At 49.8% G+C, this 12,753-nt stretch overlaps 1 protein-coding gene across 2 annotated transcripts in view; it reads right to left on the bottom strand.

Moving 5' to 3' along the window:
• Positions 1-12,753, bottom strand: part of PLPPR5 (phospholipid phosphatase related 5) — a 257,710-nt gene that overhangs the window by 615 nt on the left and 244,342 nt on the right. The gene's annotated exons all lie outside the window — the stretch shown is intronic.

The following is a 12,753-nucleotide window of genomic DNA, read 5'->3' as shown; positions in this document are numbered from 1 at the left end:
AATCTCATGGATCCAAATCTCACATTTACAAGATTTTGTTACACTGTAAGACGGTCGTAAGATGATCCAGGGCGGGGTCTAACAATGATCCAGGGCAGGGATTTTGTTAAGACCCCCCCCCCCCCCCCCCTTTCCTCCTTCTTGGGCCGTTCTTCAGTCTTAAAAAAACATCCAGTTTACAGGCAAAACTTTTTACTGTTTCATATTTTTTCATCTATTTAGAGCACTTTTTCAGCCATATTTTGCATTTAGGTTTTTTTTTTTTTTTTTAACTTTTTGGGGTAACAGCTAAGACTATAGAGCTATTTGCCAAACAGACTTTTTTTTTATGTGCCAAATCTGCCCCACGTCCGCTGCCTTGGGGTCATCTTTGACTCTTCCCCACATTCAGGCCCTGACCACCTCCTGACCACCTTCTGCCGCCTTCACCTCAAAAACATTACCAGAATCCGCTCTTTCCTCACCCCTGACTCCACCAAACTGCTGGTCCATGCTCTCATTATCTCTCGCTTGAACTACTGTAACATCCTCCTCTCCAGTCTCCATCTAACTCCCTTGGCTCCCCTCCAGTCTATCCTTAAAGGGGTTATCCAGCCTGGGGGCACTTTTTTGGGGGGACCGGGGAAGAGGTGGCTGAAATAAAAGACGTCCACTTACCTCCCCGGTTCCAGCAGGGGGTCCGGCATCACGGCGCTCCGGTGCCCGGCCGCTTCCTGGTGTCTGACGTCGCCCGAGACGCTACGTCTCAGGGCCACTCAGCCACTCAGTGAAGGAGGCGGGATCCGAGCGGACTTCAAATGGATCCCGCCTCCTTTAACTCCGTTGCCCGACTAATCCACCTTTCCCCTCGCTTTGCCTCTGCCTCTCCCCTCTGCCAATCCCTTCACTGGCTCCCTATTGCCCAACATATTCACTTTAAATTGTTGACCATGACGTACACAGCCGTCCACAACCTGTCCCCTCCGTACATCTCTGACCTGATATCCTGCTACCGTCCCTCACGCAACCTACCATCCTCCACTGATCTTTTGTGCTCCCCCCTGGTTCGTACCTCCCACAACCACCTCCAAGACTTTGCCAGAGCCTCCCCCATACTCTGGAACTCGCTACCCCGACACATCCGGCTCTCACTGCCCCGACACATCCGGCCCTCACTGCCCCGACACATCCGGCTCTCACTGCCCCGACACATCAGCCTCTCACTGCCCCGACACATCCGCCTCTCACTGCCCCCACACATCAGCCTCTCACTGCCCCGACACATCCGGCTCTCACTGCCCCGACACATCCGGCTCTCACTGCCCCGACACATCCGGCTCTCACTGCCCCGACACATCAGCCTCTCACTGCCCCGACACATCCGCCTCTCACTGCCCCGACACATCCGGCTCTCACTGCCCCGACACATCCGCCTCTCACTGCCCCGACACATCCGCCTCTCACTGCCCCGACACATCCGGCCCTCACTGCCCCGACACATCCGGCCCTCACTGCCCCGACACATCCGGCCTTTACTGCCCCGACACATCCGGCTCTCACTGCCCCGACACATCCAGCTCTCATCTCACTGCCCCGACACATCCGGCCCTCACTGCCCCGACACATCCGGCTCTCACTCCCCCGACACATCCGGCTCTCATCCACCATCAAGACCTCCAAAAGTGACGTGAAAACCCATCTCTTCAAACTAGGCTACAACCTATAATAACTCTGCACCACACTGTGACTGGCTGCACTTTACCTTATGTCAGCCTCCCAGTACCTTATAGATTGTAAGTCTCGCTGGCAGGGTCCATTCCTCCTTTGTAAGTCCTCGTGGGCAAGGTCCTTTCTCCCTCTATATATCTACGCAGTAGAGCGTAAGCCCTCCCGGGCAGGGTCCTCCTATACATATATATATATATATATATATATATATATATCCTCTAGAGTGTAAGCTTCCAAGGGCAGGGTCCTCATATATATATATATACCATGTAAAGTGTAAGCCCTCCTGGGTAGGGTCCTTCTATATATCTGTCCTGTAGAGTGTAAGCCCCCAAGGGCAGGGTCCTCCTATAGATATATAGATCCTGTAGAGTGTAAGTCCTCCTGGGCAGGGTCCTCCTAGAGCATGGGTCTCCAAACTGCGGCCCTCCAGCTGTTGTGAAACTACAACTCCCATCATGCCTGGACAGCTAAAACTTTGGATTTGGCTGTCCAGGCATGATGGGAAATGTAGTTTTGTAACAGCTGGAGGGCCGCAGTTTGGAGACCCATGTCCTAGAGTGTAGAGTGTAAGCCCCCGCAGTCAGGGTCCTCCTGTATATATATATCCTGTAGAGTGTAAGTCCTCCCGGGCAGGGTCCTCCTGTATATATATCCTGTAGAGTGTAAGCCCCCACAGTCAGGGTCCTCCTGTATATATATCCTGTAGAGTGTAAGCCCCCGCAGTCAGGGTCCTCCTGTATATATATATCCTGTAGAGTGTAAGCCCCCGCAGTCAGGGTCCTCCTGTATATATATATCCTGTAGAGTGTAAGCCCCCGCAGTCAGGGTCCTCCTGTATATATATATCCTGTAGAGTGTAAGCCCCCGCAGTCAGGGTCCTCCTGTATATATATCCTGTAGAGTGTAAGCCCCCGCAGTCAGGGTCCTCCTGTATATATATATATATATATATATCCTGTAGAGTGTAAGTCCTCCCGGGCAGGGTCCTCCTGTATATATGTATCCTGTAGAGTGTAAGTCCTCCCGGGCAGGGTCCTCCTGTATATATGTATCCTGTAGAGTGTAAGCCCCCGCAGTCAGGGTCCTCCTGTATATATATATCCTGTAGAGTGTAAGTCCTCCTGGGCAGGGTCCTCCTGTATATATATATCCTGTAGAGTGTAAGTCCTCCCGGGCAGGGTCCTCCTGTATATATATATCCTGTAGAGTGTAAGTCCTCCCGGGCAGGGTCCTCCTGTATATATATATCCTGTAGAGTGTAAGCCCCCGCAGTCAGGGTCCTCCTGTATATATATCCTGTAGAGTAGAGTGTAAGCCTCCGCAGTCAGGGTCCTCCTGTATATATATATCCTGTAGAGTAGAGTGTAAGCCCCCGCAGTCAGGGTCCTCCTGTATATATATATCCTGTAGAGTGTAAGCCTCCGCAGTCAGGGTCCTCCTGTATATATATATCCTGTAGAGTGTAAGCCCCCGCAGTCAGGGTCCTCCTGTATATATATATCCTGTAGAGTGTAAGCCCCCGCAGTCAGGGTCCTCCTGTATATATATATCCTGTAGAGTGTAAGTCCTCCCGGGCAGGGACCTCTGTCCCTATGCAACAATCTGCCATTTACTTTGTTCATGTGAAGTGTAAAGTGGCCAATGATTATGAATGTTAAATTGAACTGAACGTGATGTTAGATTCTATTCACACCAGGGCCGGACTGGGACTTAAAGTCAGCCCTGGCAGTCAAACCCCAGCAGCCCACATACCATATCATGGATAGCCGTGTAAAATATGCGCTGTAGCAAATTCTGCTTTATTTAGCCATGTCCCCACTACTCCCTTAAACATGTGAACCCCACCATCAGCACCTAAAAATAATGATATAACATAATCTGCTGCGGATTTGATGCGGAATACTGTATTTATGCATTTATTTCAACTGATTAAATCAGAAGCATCAAATCCGCATTGGATTAGATATGAACGTGCCCTTAAAGAGAACCTGTGGGGTCTATACCAGGTGCACAGCGGTAGATCCCAGCGTACAGATCAGGGACCGAACCTTTAGTCCAGTGTAAACCTCTATAATCATTCTTTCCATTACCAGCTGAAGTGTCAGAGAGGTGGAGCCACAGCAGCACCTTCTGCCCCGCCCCTGCCTGCTCTGACTGATGGACCTATAGGTTAGTGCTGCTGCTGCTGCTGTTGTGAAACTTTAGTTGGAAATAAAAAAGACAATTATATAAGTTTACACTGGACTAAAGTTCCTGTCAGTGATATCTCCCTCACACCTGTCTGCTGAGATCTACAGCCCTAGACCTGGTACGGACCTCACAGATTCCCTTTAAAGGAGAAAAACATGGCCACCTTCTTCCAGAAACAGCGCCACACTCTTCTTCAGTTTGTGGGAGGTATTGCAGCTCAGTTCCATTGAAGTGAATGGAGCCAAGTTGTAATAACCATACACAGTCTGAGGACAGGGTGGCGCTGTTTTTGGACAAAAGTTACTATATTTTATAAATCCCTTTTATCCTGACTATATCTGCACTCCATATAATGGCGGTATAAGTAGTAAGGTTTTAGTTATTAAAATGTGTCTGCTGGTCGTGATCTCATGTGTAATCAAAGCTACATAATGAGGTGCTAGGTAGATATTTCCTACTGGATATCTATCTATCTATCTGTCTGTCTGTCTGTCTGTCTCAGGTATAAGTAGGGCCCCAGGACAAATTTTAGGCATATATAATGGAAACATAGGTAAGAATTTCCTGTGCATGATAATACAGTCATAGCTAATAACACCACTAAGCAAATATTATCCCCATGCTGTACACGTTACTGCCATACTCTTACCAAGCAAACCCACCAATACTACCAGTATATAAGTAACAAATAATATCACCACACCATGAGCACGGCCATTACCACCACATAATGACTAATACCACTATACTGTGACTAAATACAATCCACTTTATAAAACACTAATATTACCAATAATACAAGTAATACCATCACACCATGCCCACTACCCTAAGCATACAGTGACTGGATAATACCACTATACCATCACACCATGCCCACTACTCCCACCATACAGTGACTGGATAATACCACTATACCATCACACCATGCCCACTACCCTCACCATACAGTGACTGGATAATACCACTATACCATCACACCATGCCCACTACCCTCACCATACGGTGACTGGATAATACCACTATACCATCACACCATGCCCACTACCCTCAGCATACGGTGACTGGATAATACCACTATACCATCACACCATGCCCACTGCCCTCAGCATACGGTGACTGGATAATACCACTATACCATCACACCATGCCCACTACCCTCAGCATACAGTGACTGGATAATACCACTATACCATCACACCATGCCCACTACTCCCACCATACAGTGACTGGATACCACTATACCATCACACCATGCCCACTGCCCTCAGCATACGGTGACTGGATAATACCACTATACCATCACACCATGCCCACTACCCTCAGCATACAGTGACTGGATAATACCACTATACCATCACACCATGCCCACTACCCTCAGCATACAGTGACTGGATAATACCACTATACCATCACACCATGCCCACTACCCTCAGCATACAGTGACTGGATAATACCACTATACCATCACACCATGCCCACTACCCTCAGCATACAGTGACTGGATAATACCACTATACCATCACACCATGCCCACTACTGTCACCATACAGTGACTGGATAATACCACTATACCATCACACCATGCCCACTGCCCTCAGCATACGGTGACTGGATAATACCACTATACCATCACACCATGCCCACTACCCTCAGCATATAGTGACTGGATAATACCACTATACCATCACACCATGCCCACTACCCTCTCCATACAGTGACTGGATAATACCACTATACCATCACACCATGCCCACTGCCCTCAGCATACGGTGACTGGATAATACCACTATACCATCACACCATGCCCACTACCCCCAGCATACGGTGACTGGATAATATCACTATACCATCACACCATGCCCACTACTCCCACTATACAGTGACTGGATAATACCACTATACCACCACACCATGCCCACTACCCTCAGCATACAGTGACTGGATAATACCACTATACCATCACACCATGCCCACTACTGTCACCATACAGTGACTGGATAATACCACTATACCATCACACCATGCCCACTGCCCTCAGCATACGGTGACTGGATAATACCACTATACCATCACACCATGCCCACTACTCCCACCATACAGTGACTGGATAATACCACTATACCATCACACCATGCCCACTACTCTCACCATACGGTGACTGGATAATACCACTATACCATCACACCATGCCCACTACCCTCACCATACAGTGACTGGATAATACCACTATACCATCACACCATGCCCACTACCCTCACCATACGGTGACTGGATAATACCACTATACCATCACACCATGCCCACTACCCTCAGCATACGGTGACTGGATAATACCACTATACCATCACACCATGCCCACTGCCCTCAGCATACGGTGACTGGATAATACCACTATACCATCACACCATGCCCACTACCCTCAGCATACAGTGACTGGATAATACCACTATACCATCACACCATGCCCACTACCCTCAGCATACAGTGACTGGATAATACCACTATACCATCACACCATGCCCACTACTCCCACCATACAGTGACTGGATACCACTATACCATCACACCATGCCCACTGCCCTCAGCATACGGTGACTGGATAATACCCCTATACCATCACACCATGCCCACTACCCTCAGCATACAGTGACTGGATAATACCACTATACCATCACACCATGCCCACTACCCTCAGCATACAGTGACTGGATAATACCACTATACCATCACACCATGCCCACTACCCTCAACATACAGTGACTGGATAATACCACTATACCATCACACCATGCCCACTACCCTCAGCATACAGTGACTGGATAATACCACTATACCATCACACCATGCCCACTACTGTCACCATACAGTGACTGGATAATACCACTATACCATCACACCATGCCCACTACCCTCAGCATACAGTGACTGGATAATACCACTATACCATCACACCATGCCCACTACCCCCAGCATACGGTGACTGGATAATACCACTATACCATCACACCATGCCCACTGCCCTCAGCATACGGTGACTGGATAATACCACTATACCATCACACCATGCCCACTGCCCTCAGCATACGGTGACTGGATAATACCACTATACCATCACACCATGCCCACTACCCTCAGCATATAGTGACTGGATAATACCACTATACCATCACACCATGCCCACTACCCTCAGCATACAGTGACTGGATAATACCACTATACCATCACACCATGCCCACTGCCCTCAGCATACGGTGACTGGATAATACCACTATACCATCACACCATGCCCACTACCCCCAGCATACGGTGACTGGATAATATCACTATACCATCACACCATGCCCACTACTCCCACTATACAGTGACTGGATAATACCACTATACCACCACACCATGCCCACTACCCTCAGCATACAGTGACTGGATAATACCACTATACCATCACACCATGCCCACTACTGTCACCATACAGTGACTGGATAATACCACTATACCATCACACCATGCCCACTGCCCTCAGCATACGGTGACTGGATAATACCACTATACCATCACACCATGCCCACTACTCCCACCATACAGTGACTGGATAATACCACTATACCATCACACCATGCCCACTACCCTCACCATACAGTGACTGGATAATACCACTATACCATCACACCATGCCCACTGCCCTCAGCATACGGTGACTGGATAATACCACTATACCATCACACCATGCCCACTACCCTCGCCATACAGTGACTGGATAATACCACTATACCATCACACCATGCCCACTACCCTCACCATAGAGTGACTGGATAATACCACTATACCATCACACCATGCCCACTGCCCTCAGCATACGGTGACTGGATAATACCACTATACCATCACACCATGCCCACTACTCTCACCATACGGTGACTGGATAATACCACTATACCATCACACCATGCCCACTACCCTCACCATACAGTGACTGGATAATACCACTATACCATCACACCATGCCCACTACCCTCACCATACAGTGACTGGATAATACCACTATACTGTCACCAAATAACAGCCACTATATAAAGACCAATATTCTCCCAAAGCAGTGACCAGAGAACACAGGTGTCACACTCCGGCCCTCCAGCTGTTACATCACTACAAATCCCATCATGCCTGGACAGCTAAAGCATGATGGGAATTGTAGTTTTGTAACACCTGGAGGGCCGGAGTGTGACACCCCTGATACAGAGGTAGATCCCAGCTGTATAAAGGTTCTGCAGACATTATAAGTGATTATAGTGCAATTACATCCTGTCGCTCACAGTAGGCGTCTTCTCTAGACGTCCACTTTTCCTTTTCTTCTCCATCTGCATCATGAAGGCTTCTCTGACCATGACTCCTCTCCACGGGATCAATCAGACAGACATTTTAGGCTTCTTGCTCCAGCAACATCCTCATCTATACATCCCCCATACAGAATAGCCCCCCCCTGCTGTACATCCTCATCTATACATCCCTCCATATAGAATACCCCCCCCCCACGGTACTTCCCCCCCATATAGAATAGCCCCCCCGCTGTACATCCCCCCATATAGAATAATTCCCCCCGTGCATCCCCCCTATAGAATAGCCCCTCTGTGCATCCCCCATATAGAATAGCCCCCCTATGCATCCCGCCATTTAGAATAGCCCCCCCGCTGTACATGTACATTCCCCCATATAGAATAATTCCCCCCTCCTGCATCCCCCCTATAGAATAGTCCCTCTGTGCATCCCCCCATATAGATCAATCCCCCCTCCTGCATCCCCCCATATAGAATAGCCCCCCGCTGTACATGTACATCCCCCCATATAGAATAATCCCCCCGTGCATCCCCCCTATAGAATAGCCCCTTTGTGCATCCCCCCATATAGAATAGCCCCTTTGTGCATCCCCCCATATAGAATAATCCCCCCGTGCATCCCCCCTATAGAATAGCCCCTTTGTGCATCCCCCCCTATAGAATAGCCCCTCTGTGCATTCCCCCCATATAGAATAATCCCCCCGTTCATTCCCCCTATAGAACAGCCCCCCTGCATCCCCCCCATACAGAATAGCCGCCCCCCTGCATCCCCCCATATAGCATAGCCCCCCTGCACCCCCCCATACAGAATAGTCTCCCTGCATCCCCCCCATATAGAATAGCCCCCCCTGCATCCCCCATTACAGAATAGCCTTCCCCCTGTGCATCCCCCTCCCATATAGAATAGTCCCTCCCATATAGAATAGCCCCCCTGCATCCCTCCATATAGAATAGCCCCCCTGCATCCCTCCATATAGAATAGCCCCCCCTTGCATCCTCCCATATAGAATAGCCCCCCTGCATCCCTCCATATAGAATAGCCCCCCCTTGCATCCTCCCATATAGAATAGCCCCCCTGCATCCCCCCCCCATACAGAATACCCCCCCCCCCCATCTCTGGCCACATGTGAGGGGGTTAAAAAAAAAAACATTCTCACCTCACCTCGCTCCCAGCAGCTTTGTCTGCGGCCTAGGCACTTGGGGGGGATCAGGCGGGGCGGAGACACGCCACCACAGCCCCCTCCCGCCACCACAGCCCGCTCACCTCGGCCCGGCTGGCCCGCCCCTGACGTGCTCCTCCAATCAACGAGGGGCCGCTGCGGCCGGCTGCATCGGCCCCACGCTCCTGCTCCACGTTGATTGGATTGGAGGAGCACGGCAGGGGCAGGCCGAGCGGCCGGGCAGAGAGTGTCGGGCCGCAGCTTTTTTTTTATTTTTTTTTTTAATTATGCAGCCTGGGCGGCCCACGGACTGGTAATCCGGCCAGCCCAGCAGGCATTTGCCCGTCTTGCCAGATTACCAGTTCGGGCCTGATTCACACGTCCATAATATAGGGTCCGTGCACGGACTGGACGTACAGGATCATCATTCATAATGATGCTGCGAGCTCCGATAGAGTTAAATCTTTGCTCCACTCTCCTGACACATGGCTAAGCATTATACACTGTATCTATGTAGACGTACGCCTCTTTTCCTCTGATCACTGTGACATATCTTGTATTTTCTCGTTCCAGGCAGTTCATACATTAGTGATGGACGTCATTTGTGTTCATCCTTCTATACAATATTCATAACACAATATTCATATCACAAAACTTCAGATTAATGGAAGTGTCAAAAAGTCATTTCTGAATGTAATGGTTTAGTTGGGTTTACACTATGGAAGCATTGAGTATATACCGTCAGAGAGATATACTCCCTGTAGAGAGAGCTGTATATGGGAAATGAATGGCGGATGCCGAGGCTGAAGGACACTAATGCTCATACAGCAGGGCCGTCTATTGTTCTGGAAACATCACATTATCCTTCAGCTTCATATCTCATTTGTGCCTCTATGATTTACACTCAGGATATCCTTTGCATTTTGCTAGACATGAATGCCACATATGTGATTTTTCTTATGCCGCATTACACAATGTTTAACAGGCTGAGGCATAAATTTAAAGGCTATGGACATCTTTGACACCGGAAAAATTATTTCTCATATGTTAGTGGTTACCTTGAGTTTGGTTCAGCAATCTTCATTCCTCCCTATATACAGCCTGTGTGAGCTGCCCTCCATGTATGCTCTCCTCCCTATATACAGCCTGTGTGAGCTGCCCTCCATGTATGCTCTCCTCCCTATATACAGCCTGTGTGAGCTGCCCTCCATGTATGCTCTCCTCCCTATATACATCCTGTGATATCTGCCCTCCATGTATGCTCTCCTCCCTATATACATCCTGTGATATCTGCCCTCCATGTATGCTCTCCTCCCTATATACAGCCTGTGTGAGCTGCCCTCCATGTATGCTCTCTTCCCTATATACAGCCTGTGTGAGCTGCCCTCCATGTATGCTCTCCTCCCTATATACAGCCTGTGTGAGCTGCCCTCCATGTATGCTCTCCTCCCTATATACAGCCTGTGTGAGCTGCCCTCCATGTATGCTCTCCTCCCTATATACAGCCTGTGTGAGCTGCCCTCCATGTATGCTCTCCTCCCTATATACAGCCTGTGTGAGCTGCCCTCCATGTATGCTCTCCTCCCTATATACAGCCTGTGTGAGCTGCCCTCCATGTATGCTCTCCTCCCTATATACAGCCTGTGTGAGCTGCCCTCCATGTATGCTCTCCTCCCTATATACAGCCTGTGTGAGCTGCCCTCCATGTATGCTCTCCTCCCTATATACAGCCTGTGTGAGCTGCCCACCATGTATGCTCTCCTCCCTATATACAGCCTGTGTGAGCTGCCCTCCATGTACTGTATGTTCTCCTCCCTATATACAGCCTGTGTGAGCTGCCCTCCATGTATACTCTCCTCCCTATATACAGCCTGTGTGAGCTGCCCTCCATGTATGCTCTCCTCCCTATATACAGCCTGTGTGAGCTGCCCTCCATGTATACTCTCCTCCCTATATACAGCCTGTGTGAGCTGCCCTCCATGTATGCTCTCCTCCCTATATACAGCCTGTGTGAGCTGCCCACCATGTATGCTCTCCCCCCTATATACAGCCTGTGTGAGCTGCCCTCCATGTATGCTCTCCTCCCTATATACAGCCTGTGTGAGCTGCCCTCCGTGTATGCTCTCCTCCCTATATACAGCCTGTGTGATCTGCCCTCCATGTATGCTCTCCTCCCTATATACAGCCTGTGTGAGCTGCCCTCCGTGTATGCTCTCCTCCCTATATACAGCCTGTGTGAGCTGCCCTCCGTGTATGCTCTCCTCCCTATATACAGCCTGTGTGAGCTGCCCTCCGTGTATGCTCTCCTCCCTATATACAGCCTGTGTGAGCTGCCCACCATGTATGCTCTCCTCCCTATATACAGCCTGTGTGAGCTTCCCTCCATGTATGCTCTCCTCCCTATATACAGCCTGTGTGAGCTGCCCTCCATGTACTGTATGTTCTCCTCCCTATATACAGCCTGTGTGAGCTGCCCTCCATGTATGCTCTCCTCCCTAGTTACAACCTGTGTGAACAGCCCTCCGTATAAGCAAAACCTCCCCTGTGTTGTGCAGCGCTGCATTCTGATAGCACAGGGTGGGGGAGGGGCACCACCAACTCCTATTGATTTCAATGGGAGCAGGAGATGATTTTCACTTATTTTCTTCCCAAATCCGGTCTACTATTGAAGTCGATTGGAGCGGAGTTTTCCTAATGACACTACATGGTTTATGATGCAGAAATTGGCAAGGATTCCATGGTTACTGGCGATGGAGATGAGGAGTCTCCTAAACTCCGATCCTGGGGTGTCACCCCCTGCAGGATAATATAATGGGGCGACCATTGTCTGCGCCCCCCAACTGATAATATATAATGATGGACCAAAAGTGCACAGAGCAGGATACAGACATTGGGCAAGGGGGGTCACAGGGCAAGGGGCTTCTCTTAAAGGGGAAGAGTTTGGGTCACAAGGTAGGGGGGGCTTCTCTTAAAGGGGAAGGGTTTGAGTCACAAGGCAGGCGGGGGGCTCCTCTTAAAGGGGAAGGGTTTGGGTCACAAGGCAGGCGGGGGGCTCCTCTTAAAGGGGAAGGGTTTGGGTCACAAGGCAGGCGGGGGGCTCCTCTTAAAGGGGAAGGGTTTGGGTCACAAGGCAGGCGGGGGGCTCCTCTTAAAGGGGAAGGGTTTGGGTCACAAGGCAGGCGGGGGGCTCCTCTTAAAGGGGAAGGGTTTGGGTCACAAGGCAGGCGGGGGGCTCCTCTTAAAGGGGAAGGGTTTGAGTCACAAGGCAAGCGGGGGGCTCCTCTTAAAGGGGAAGGGTTTGGGTCACAAGGCAGGCGGGGGGCTCCTCTTAAAGGGGAAGGGTTTGGGTCACAAGGCAG

Source organism: Dendropsophus ebraccatus, chromosome 4, assembly GCF_027789765.1.
Source record: "Dendropsophus ebraccatus isolate aDenEbr1 chromosome 4, aDenEbr1.pat, whole genome shotgun sequence".
Classification (NCBI taxonomy): domain Eukaryota; kingdom Metazoa; phylum Chordata; class Amphibia; order Anura; family Hylidae; genus Dendropsophus; species Dendropsophus ebraccatus.
This window is presented reverse-complemented; position numbering and strand designations above follow the sequence as displayed.